Genomic DNA, 10827 nt, shown 5'->3' on the forward strand with positions numbered 1-10827 from the left:
GGATATTGAATAAATTCCGTAATCTACTAAGAATTATTTCCAGCGGAAACTGAGGCCCTTTTTCCTCCAATAAAGTAGATCCTTGGATTCTGAAGAGCATCTATGGATTCCTCATAGTGAAGATTATTCGTTATTCCACTGTCTTGTGAACTGAGTGAGTACTACGCGTTTGAGTGGAAAATATTCTCCAGCTGTGAAGTGCAGAGGTGCAAGGGAACTATTTTTATTCAACTCTTGTATTTAATGAATCTAAGTGAATTTTAATTTATTTGGGTCAATTGGACTTCACGTTTGTACCTTTTGAACATATTTCTCTTTATGATCTTCTATTATGTGAAAATTGGCAACTAATATTTCAGAGATCCTTTTACTAAGGTGAGCTTACAGATGTAGCACACGCTACCGATTTGAAAGTGATAATTGTTAAGAGACCCCACAGGTATAAAATGGACTTCTTAGCATTTACCCTGTACTGATCATTAGCGTGTGCTTAATCAGTTAGTGCACCCCAAAGGGATCAGTCAAAGAAACTGGGTCTACTCATATCACCCCTCTCCTCAAGTCACTTCACTGGCTTCCGATCAGGTACCGCATACAGTTCAAGCTTCTCCTACTAACCTACAAATGGACTCGATCTGCAGCCCCTCCTTACCTCTCTACCCTCATCTCCCCGTACGTTCCTACCCGTAACCTCCGCTCTCAAGACAAATCCCTCCTTTCAGTACCCTTCTCCACCACCGCCAACTCCAGGCTCCGCCCTTTCTGCCTCACCTCACCCCATGCCTGGAACAAACTCCCTGAGCACATACGCCAGGCCCCCTCCCTGCCCATCTTCAAATCACTGCTCAAAGCCCACCTCTTCAATGTTGCCTTCGACACCTAACCACTATACCTCTATTCAGTAAATCTTGAGTGCCCCAACTTGACATTTCGTCCTTTAGATTGTAAGCTCCTTGGAGCAGGGACTGTCCTTCTTTGTTAAACCGTACAGCGCTGCTTAACCCTAGTAGCGCTCTAGAAATGTTAAGTAGTAGTAGTAATAGTACTAATATCCTAAACTGATTGTTTTGTTAAAAACAAATGTAAAATGTGTCCAGCCTTGTGTGTAGGTCAGAGATAATTTATCTTCAACCCAAAGAAAAAGAATATGTTAAAATTATATAATTCTAAAATCCCCCTTACATGAATCCACATGAAGGTTAAAATCATGTAAAATAATAGTTTCCCTTGACTTAAAATCTTGAGCAATCAAAGCTTCAAACAGAGGGGACACATCTGTGTAGAGTGTTCCAGGGCTGCTATAAACTAAACATATGTATAAATGAGAAGACCAGAGATTCAATATTTTCGGAATTGAAAAAACACTTATTTTCCAACAAACTCAAACTCATTTTGAAATGATTAAAAGGCCACTTTCTCTCTATTTGTTCTAAACTGGAAAAAAAAAGAGGTTCTTTTACAAAGGGACGCTGAAAAAATGGCTTGCGGTAGTGTAGGCGCAGGATTTGGGTGCGTGCCAATCCATATTTTTTAGCGCACCTGTAAAAAAGGCCTTTTTTAAAATGTTTGCCGAAAATGGATGTGCGGCAAAATGAAAATTGCCGTGCGTTCGTTTTGGGTCTGAGACCTGACCGCCAGCCATTGACCTAGCGGTAAAGACTGACACGGTAACTGAGCAGTAATGACCTATGAGCGCCAAATGCCACTTGGGGTGTGTCCGTTATGCACTCCTGAAAATAAAAAATAGTTTTCAGACGTGTGTATCGGACGAGCACTAAAAATGAAATTACTGCAAGAGCCACGCGGTAGTCGGGCAGTAACTCCATTTTGGCACACATTGGGCACGCGTAGAATGCTTATGCGTCTTAGTAAAAGGAGCCCCCTAAAGAACATAATTGCTTCCGGATTGCGGTATCACTATTTCAAAGCCATGATTCAGTTATACATAAACGAACTCTGAAGATGAGGTTGCAGTCAATGGACTCAGATATAAACTAGAGCCTCAACTAAAAATTCTGGGAATTTTTATTTGGATAACAATCCTACTTTTGATCATCGTGTGAATTTGCTGGTTTGAAAGGAAACCACATCTCAAAAAAGATATAGTGAAATTAGAAAAGGTGCAGAGAAGTGCGACGAAAATGATAAAGAGGATGGGACAACTTCCCTATGAGGAAAGGCTAAAGCAGCCAGGGCTCTTCAGCTTGGAGAAGAGACAGCTGAGGGGAGATATGATAGAGGTCTATAAAATAATGAGTGGAGTGAATCGTTTGTTTACTCTTTCCAAAAATACTAGGACTAGAGGGCATGCGATGAAGCTACAAAGTAGTACATTTAATATGAATCGGAGAAAATGTTTCTTCACTCAACATGTAATTAAACTCTGGAATTCGTTGCCAGAGAATGTGGTAAAGGTGGTTAGCTGAGCGGGGTTTAAAAAGGGTGTGGATGGCTTTCTATAGGAAAACTCCATAGACCATTATTAAATTGACTTGGGGAAAATCCACTGCTTATTTCTGGGATAAGCAGCATAAAATGTATTGAGTTTTCTGGGATCTTACCAGGTACTTGTGACCTGGATTGGCCACTGTTGGAAACAGGATGCTGGGGCTTGATGGACTTTTGGTCTCTCCCAATGTGGCAATACTTATGTAAGATCATAAGAGCATAAGAATAGCCATATTTATGGGTCTGACCAATAGTTCATCTAGCCCATAGACTAATACTGCCCGGTCCTAACATATAAGGGAAAGAGACCATTTCCCATGGAGAAAGAATTCCAGCAGTGGCCAATCCAAGTCACAAGTACCTGGCAGAAACCCAGTTAGTAGCAACATTCCATGCTACCAATCCCAGGGCAAGCAGTGGCTTCCCCCATATGTCCATCTCAAAACAGACTATGGACTTTTCCTCCAGGAACTTGTCAACCCCCTTTTTAATACCAGTTACACTAACCACTGTTACCACATCCTCTCAACAGATTCCGGAGCTTAACTATTCTTTCAGGGGAAAAAATATTTCCTCCTATTTGTTTTAAAAGTATTCCCATGCAATTTCATTGAGTGTTCCCTGGACTTTGTGCTTTTTGAATGGGCGAAAAATTGATTCACCTCCACCTGCTCCACACCACTCAGGATTTTTTAGAACTCATCCGTCTCCCTTCCAAACTGAAGGCCTTTCCTCATATGGGAACAGTTCCATCCCCTCTATCATTTTGGTCGCTCTTCTCTAAACCTTTTCTGATTCCGCTATATTTTTTTTGAGATACGGCAACCAGAATTGAACCCAATACTCAAGGTAAGGCCACTCCATGGAGCGATTATAATATTTTTGGTCTTATTTTGCATCCGTCTCCTAAAAATTCCTGGCATCCTGTTTGCTTTTTTGGTCACTGCTGCACACTGGGAAGAGGATTTCTGCTTGTTGTCTACAATCCTGCTTATTTTCAAACGAGAAGGGCGGCCATCTTCCGACACAAATCGGGAGATGGCTGCCCTTCTCCCAAAGCCAGCCAAATCGGTATAAGCGAAAGCCGATTTTGGCCGGCTTCAACTGCATTCCGTCGCGGGGGCCGGCCAAAAGTTCAAGGGGGCGTCTCGGCAGGGTATGGAAGGCGGGACGGGGGCATGGTTACGAGATAGCCGCCCTCGGCCCATAATGGAAAAAAGAAGGCCGGCCCTGATGAGCATTTGGCCGACTTTACTTGGTCCATTTATTTTCAGGACCAAGTCTCAAAAAGGTGTCCCAAATGACCAGATGAACATCGGAGGGAATCGGGGATGACCTACCCGTACTCCCCCAGTGGTCACCAACCCCCTCCAACCCTAAAAAAAATGACAAACATTTTTTGCCACCCTCTATGCCAGCCTCAAATGTCATACCCAGCTCCATGACAGCAATATGCAGGTCCCTGGAGCAGTTTTTAGTGGGTACTGCAGTGCACTTCAGGCAGGCGGACCCAGGCCCATCCCCCCTTACCTGTTACACTTGTGGTGGTAAATGGGAGCCCTCCAAAACCCACCCGAAACCCCACTGTACCCACATGTAGGTGCCCCCCTTTACCCTTAAGGGCTATGGTACTGTTGTACAGTTGTGGGTATTGGGTTTTGGGGGTTTTGGGGGGCTTAGCACCCAAGGGAAGGGAGCTATGTGCCTGGGAGCAATTAATGAAGTCCGCTGCAGTGCCCCCTAGGGTGCCCGGTTGGTGTCCTGGCATGTGAGGGAGACCAGTGCACTACAAATGCTGGCTCCTCCCATGACCAAATGGCTTCGATTTGGCCGGGTTTTGAGATGGCCGGCCTCGGTTTCCATTATGGACGAAAACCGAGGCCGGCCATCTCTAAGTCCGGCGATCTCAACATTGTGTACCTGTCAGCACTGGTGCCCTGAGTACTTAGGTCGCGCCAATAGTGTTTCACATTTGACAGTTGAAACGCTGCTCACCATGTAAATTGGGAGGGGATGGAGCTGGTGGTGCGAACTCGTAGCGGCGGGTTGTGTGGTGGTGCAAGTGTGTTGGGGGCAGATTGTGCTTACGTTGGTGCTGTTCAGGCCCCCTCTTTGTCAGTGTGTCTGTGTGCGGCAGGCGGGACTCAGCTGCTGCAGCTTTTATGTCTGAGTCCGTTGGCGCCTCTTGCTTGAGACACGTTGAAGTTTCCCAGGCAACATGGTGATGTCACCGGAAGGCTTCAGACATTACGAACCGGGCTTCAACTTCCTGGCAGTCGGCTTCAGAACATTGGAGGTGCAAATTATTATAGTAGATAGTTTAAAGAGGTGATAAAAATACTAAACACCACTGGTCTTTCAGCACTCCACAATACTGAGTAGTGGATATTTGGGACACTGGAATGAGAGTGGAAAGACAGTGATAATCCTAGAGTGGTAAGGGGAAGCCAATTATTAACATTTTGGTAGCCCTTACGGGGAAAAGGGGAATAGCACAGAGATATTATATTACTGATGATATTAATGTCTGAGATCAGAAAAATCTTATGCCGTGGTAAACAACTCATGCTCTTTCAGTGTGACGTATCTGAGACTTTTAATGCCATTGATCAATATCAATATTAAGCAAAATTAGGGGTCCTTTACTAAGGGTGCATCGAAAAATGGCCTGCACTGGTGTAGATGCATGATTTGGACGCACACAGGTCCTTTTGGGCTGAAATGGACGTGCAGCAAAATCAAAATTGTTGTGCATCCATTTCGGGCCTTAGACCTTACCGCCACCCAATTGACCTAGCAGTAAGGTGTCACATGTTAAGCGAGCGCTAGCGGTCTAGGGCGTACAATGCTGATTATGCTCGGTTAGCGCTGCGTGGCAGAAAATTTCTGACAGACTTAGTGGATGCACATAAAAAGCATGAAATTACCACCCAGGCCACGCGGTAGATGAACGGTATTTCAAAATCGATGCGTAAAAGGGCCCCTTAGCGCTTTGGGCATGGGAGGTAATGTGCTGAATGGTTTTCAGAATTTTTGAAGAAAAAGATATTGTGTTAAGGGTGAAAATTCAGTTTTAGCAACATGGGGGACTCATTGCGGAGTTCCACAGGGTTCCCTGCTTTCGCCTTTGTCTATGACTTCTCTGGGGGAAAATGCTGTCTAATCTGGGTATTCTTTAATCTTCTGCTGCTGAGGTTTTAATTTGAAATCATGCATATGTGAATTTTGAAGACATGAATGTGTTTGTCCAGTATGGTATTCATAGATGACTGGATGTATTACATTAAATTGGTTTGTCTTGGGAATTCGGATGGGATTATCGGAAGGAAGATTATGCTGCACTCTGGGGAAGTGGTCTAAAGTTTTTGGTGCATTCCTTGATTCTAAATTACCTTTTGGGATACAGATAAATGAAGTAGTAAGGAAAACGTTGTTATACAATACGTTCATATTTAACTTCCAAACGTCTTCAGGTAGTTGTTCAGGCAATCATTTTACCTCAGTTAGATTACCTAGGAACCAAATGGTGGAACTCCTTAGCACCCAAAATAAGAAATGTTCAGGAATATACTGGATTCCACAAAATCCTCAAATCGTTCCTATTCAAACAAACCCTCACAAAGAGCGACCATATCTCAAACAGTTAGTTACTATCTGAAATTTGATTAATACTCTATTTACCATTGACTTTCTCTTTGCTTCATGTTCAATTTCTCATTCATAAAAGATTTCTAAATGTTAAACATCCATCGCTATCCCAGTTTTTTATGATATTATTTTGTAAATTGAATTCTTAAAACAAATTACTTTCTTATGCATTACTCTTTGTTATGTATCCAGTAGTGTTTATTGTAAGCCACATTGAAATCAAACTTGTCACAAATAAATAATTAATAAACAAAACTGCGAACTAGACTGTTTGCTGTTCCAAAATACAGCTGCTCATCTTATTTTTGATAATTACTCCGCTTTTGCAACAATTGCATTGGCTCCCTATTAGTGACAGAGTTGAGATTAAACTGGTAACATTATTATATACAACTTTATATGGTAAAGGTACAGAACGGTTCATTCACTATCTCTCATTTCCTATTAACCCTACAAATTCCTGGTACCGATCTTTGATGAAACTTTGTTAATTGATCATTCTTTTGGATATCATGGAATCAAGCAGTGGAATAATCTTTAGGTGGATTTAAGGCAAATTTCATCTTATTTTCTTTTTTTGTGTGTGTGGAGTGGAGGAGTAGCCTACTGGTTAGTGCAGTGGACTTTGATCCTAGGTAACTGGGTTCGATTCCCACTGCAGTTCCTTATGACTCTGGACAAATCACGTAACCCTCCATTACCCCAGGCACAAATAAATACCTGTATATACTATCCACCTTATAATCAAAAGAGAAAAACGCCCATATTCCGACCTAAATCGGGAGATGGACGTCTTTCTCTCGCGGGCGCCCAAATCGGTATAATGGAAAGCCGATTTTGGGCGTCTTCAACTGCACTCCGTCACAGGAACGAATAAAGTTGACGGGGGCATGTCAGAGGCGTGGTGAAGGCAGAACTGGGGCGTGGTTATCGGCCGAGGAGAGATGGGCGTCTTTAGCTGATAATCGAAAAAAAAGGCGTTTTTACTGCAATTTTGGGTCACTTTTTTTTTACCCTTTTTTTCCACGAACAAGTCCCAAAAAAGTGCTCCAACTGACCAGATGACCACTGGAGGGAATCGGGGATCACCTGCCCTGACTCCCCCAGTGGTCACTAACCCCCTCCCACCAAAAAAAACCCCACTTTACAAACTTTTTTTCCCAGCGTGTATGCCAGCCTCAAATGCCGTACCCACCTCCATAACAGCAGAATGTGTTCTATCCTCTGACAGCCTTTCCCTGGTTCTGATGTGGGTCTCGGGTGAGTGTGACACCTTTTCTGTTATGGGCACTGCAGAGTCACATCACCAATGCATTGTGGTGGATGTAGGGTATTGGGCTCCGTGATTCCACTAGCTTGTGTTACATGCTCACGATGTTGGTAGCTGGTAGGCTCTACTCCCATGGTGCTTTTCCCCCTGCTTACTGGGTCAGAGTGTGCCCTGTTTTGTTTCCGGTAGTCCATGAGGTAGTGGCCATTTTTGTAAGCCAGTTTTAGATCCCTTTCATGTGTTAGCCACGTTACAGAACTTAGTTCTTACCATTGTACAGCATTCTGCCAGCTCAGACCTACTGCTAAACTCAGTACCAGGGAGACTCGTTGCCAGTGGGGCACAACCTCTGATCTGCAGTTAACTGTGAGTAAAGGTGCTTATTCAAATAAAGGACGTTTTCAGCGAGATTAGTCTTCAGATGTGAACTGCTGTGCCAAGGTTATACAGCACCAACAAGTCCTGTCCCTGGAGCACTTTTAGTGGGTACTGCAGTGCACTTCAGGCAGGCAGACCCAAACCCATCCCCCCCCTACCTGTAACACTTGTGGTGATAAATGGGAGCCTCTAAAACCCACTGTACCCACATGTAGTTGCCCCTTCATCCCTAAGAGCTATGGCAGTGTTGTACATTTGTCCCTCCCACGACCAAATGGCTTGGATCAGGACGTTTCTGAGCTGGCCGTTTTTAGTTTACATTATCGCTAAAAAAAAAAAAACGCCCAGCTCAGAAAGGACCAAATCCATGGCAGTTGGTCCGTCCAAACCGTATTTTTGAAACGAAAGATGGACGCCCATCTTTTTCGAAAATACGGTCTGTCCCGCCTCTTCACGTACCTGTTTTCGGACACAGACGCCCATGGAGATGGGCGTTCGCGTTCGATTATGCCCCTCCACGTAAACCACTTTCAATGTAGTTGCAGAGGAGTGTGGTAGCCGTGTTAGTCCACTCTTAAGGTTATCAATAGAAATCAAACAAAATAAAACATGGAAAAGAAAATAAGATGATACCTTTTTTATTGGACATAACTTAATACATTTCTTGATTAGCTTTCGAAGGCTGCCCTTCTTCGTCATACCCCACCCCCCACCCTGTTAGACTGTCATAGTAATGCTTGAATGTTTTCACTTATATACACTGTCAGCTAGCACATTTGCTTATTTCCGATCTGAGGAAGAAGGGCAACCTTCGAAAGCTAATCAAGAATGTATTAAGTTATGTCCAATAAAAAGGTATCATCTTATTTTCTTTTCCATGTTTTATTTTGTTTGATTTCTATTGATAACCTTAAGAGTAGACTAACACGGCTACCACACAGCTTCTTTGTAAATATAATCCGCACAAGAACGTAAGACCTTTGAAGTCAGAATGATTGAATATTTTAACACCCAACAGAAAGGACTTAACAAGGATCTGGGGTTCCTAGCCCATTATAAACCATAAAGCTGTATGTCTCTGTTGATCACCCTCCCCTCACCTATCCACACCCACCCTGTTAGAATATCAATGATATGCTTTGATGTCCCCATGCATACCTCCGACCCACCCCCATCCTCCCACCCTGTCAGACTGTCATAGTAATGCTTGAATGTTTTCACTTATATACACTGTCAGCTAGCACATTTGCTTATTTCCGATCTGAGGAAGAAGGGCAACCTTCGAAAGCTAATCAAGAAAGTATTAAGTTATGTCCAATAAAAAAGGTATCATCTTATTTTCTTTTCCATGTTTTATTTTGTTTATTTCTATTGATAACCTTTAAGAGTAGACTAACACGGCTACCACACAGCTTCTTTGTAAATATAATCCGCACACAGTAAGACCTTTGAAGTCAGAATGATTGAATATTTTAACACCCAACAGAAAGGACTTAACAAGGATCTGGGGTTCCTAGCCCATTATAAACCATAAAGCTGTATGTCTCTGTTGATCACCCCACCCCTCACCTATCCACACCCATCCTGTTAGAATATCAATAATATGCTTTGATGTCCCCATGCATACCTCCTACCCACCCCCATCCTCCCACCCTGTCAGACTGTCATAGTAATGCTTGAATGTTTTCACTTATACACTGTCAGCTAGCACATTTGCTTATTCCGATCTGAGGGAAGGGCAACCTTCGAAAGCTAATCAAGAAATGTATAAGTTTGTCCAATAAAAAAGGTATCATCTTATTTTCTTTTCCATGTTTTATTTTGTTTGATTTCTATAGATTCTACATGGAATGTTGCTATTCCACTAGCAACATTCCATGTAGAAGTCGGCCCTTGTAGATCACCAATGTGGCCGCGCAGGCTTCTGCTTCTGTGAGTCTGACGTCCTGCACGTACGTGCAGGACGTCAGACTCACAGAAACAGAAGCCTGCGCAGGAATGTTGCTAGTGGAATAGCAACATTCCATGTAGAATCTCCAATAGTAGCAACATTCCATGTAGAATGTCCAATAGTAGCAACATTCCATGTAGAATGTCCAATAGTATCTATTTACTGTCATAGTAATGCTTGAATGTTTTCACTTATATACACTGTCAGCTAGCACATTTGCTTATTTCCGATCTGAGGAAGAAGGGAGACCTTCGAAAGCTAATCAAGAAATGTATTAAGTTATGTCCAATAAAAAATGTAGTTGCAAAAACCACAGAAAGGCAGTGTATCAAGTCCCATTTCCTAAACTGTAATCTGCAATTGTTGTAAATGTCTATATCCAGTTCAATATCTATGGTTTTTTACCTGCCTAGATAGAATCTATTGATGAGACTCGTGCGGTTATAAATCACAAGAAAAGAATAGAATCTTCATCTTAGCCCATTCCCCCAAAAACAAATCTTTCCCTGTGTAGGAACATCCTGAATTTCTGGAGATTGTCAGAAAATGTTTGGGTGACTTAACCTGGGAAGCTGGAAAGATTCAGTTCCCTCCACAGCACAGTTGATGTCCGTCTGTTTCTCTGTTCTGTAGGTTTCAGCAGGAGGTAGAAGCTGTATCTACATGAATTATACTGGAGAATCAACTCATTATTTGAGGAAGGCATCAATTATCTGAAACCATTATTACAGGAAGAAACCATGGGAACATTGACAGAGAGAAGGAAATTATGGGCCAATAATCACAGCAGGATATCCGAAAATTCACCAGTGCAGAACGTCAAGAACAAAACTATAACATCTCCCAGGACCTCATATTTACAGAGCACTGTCTAGGAGGTCTCTGTGCCTAGCAGTCACTGTACCAGGACAGAATTACAGACTGTGCCTATGAGAGGAGGGAATGAGGTTTACTAACATAGTAGATGATGGCAGAAAAGACCTGCACGGTCCATCCAGTCTGCCCAACAAGATAACTCATATTTGCTACTTTTTGTATATACCTTACTTTGATTTGTACCTGTGCTCTTCAAGGCACAGACCATATAAGTCTGCCCAGCACTATCCCCTCCTCCCAACCACCGGCTCTGGCA

The 10827-nt window shown here is 42.8% G+C and overlaps 1 protein-coding gene across 1 annotated transcript in view; it reads right to left on the reverse strand.

The window, feature by feature from the left end:
• Positions 1-10322, reverse strand: part of LOC115459485 (fucolectin-5-like) — a 45124-nt gene extending 34802 nt beyond the window's left edge. The window contains exon 1 of the mRNA XM_030189291.1: positions 10260-10322. The gene's annotated coding sequence lies outside the window, so the exon portion shown is untranslated. The remainder of the gene's footprint in view (positions 1-10259) is intronic.
• Between the last annotated feature and the right edge of the window lie 505 nt (positions 10323-10827).

Source organism: Microcaecilia unicolor, unplaced genomic scaffold (assembly GCF_901765095.1).
Source record: "Microcaecilia unicolor unplaced genomic scaffold, aMicUni1.1, whole genome shotgun sequence".
Taxonomy (NCBI): domain Eukaryota; kingdom Metazoa; phylum Chordata; class Amphibia; order Gymnophiona; family Siphonopidae; genus Microcaecilia; species Microcaecilia unicolor.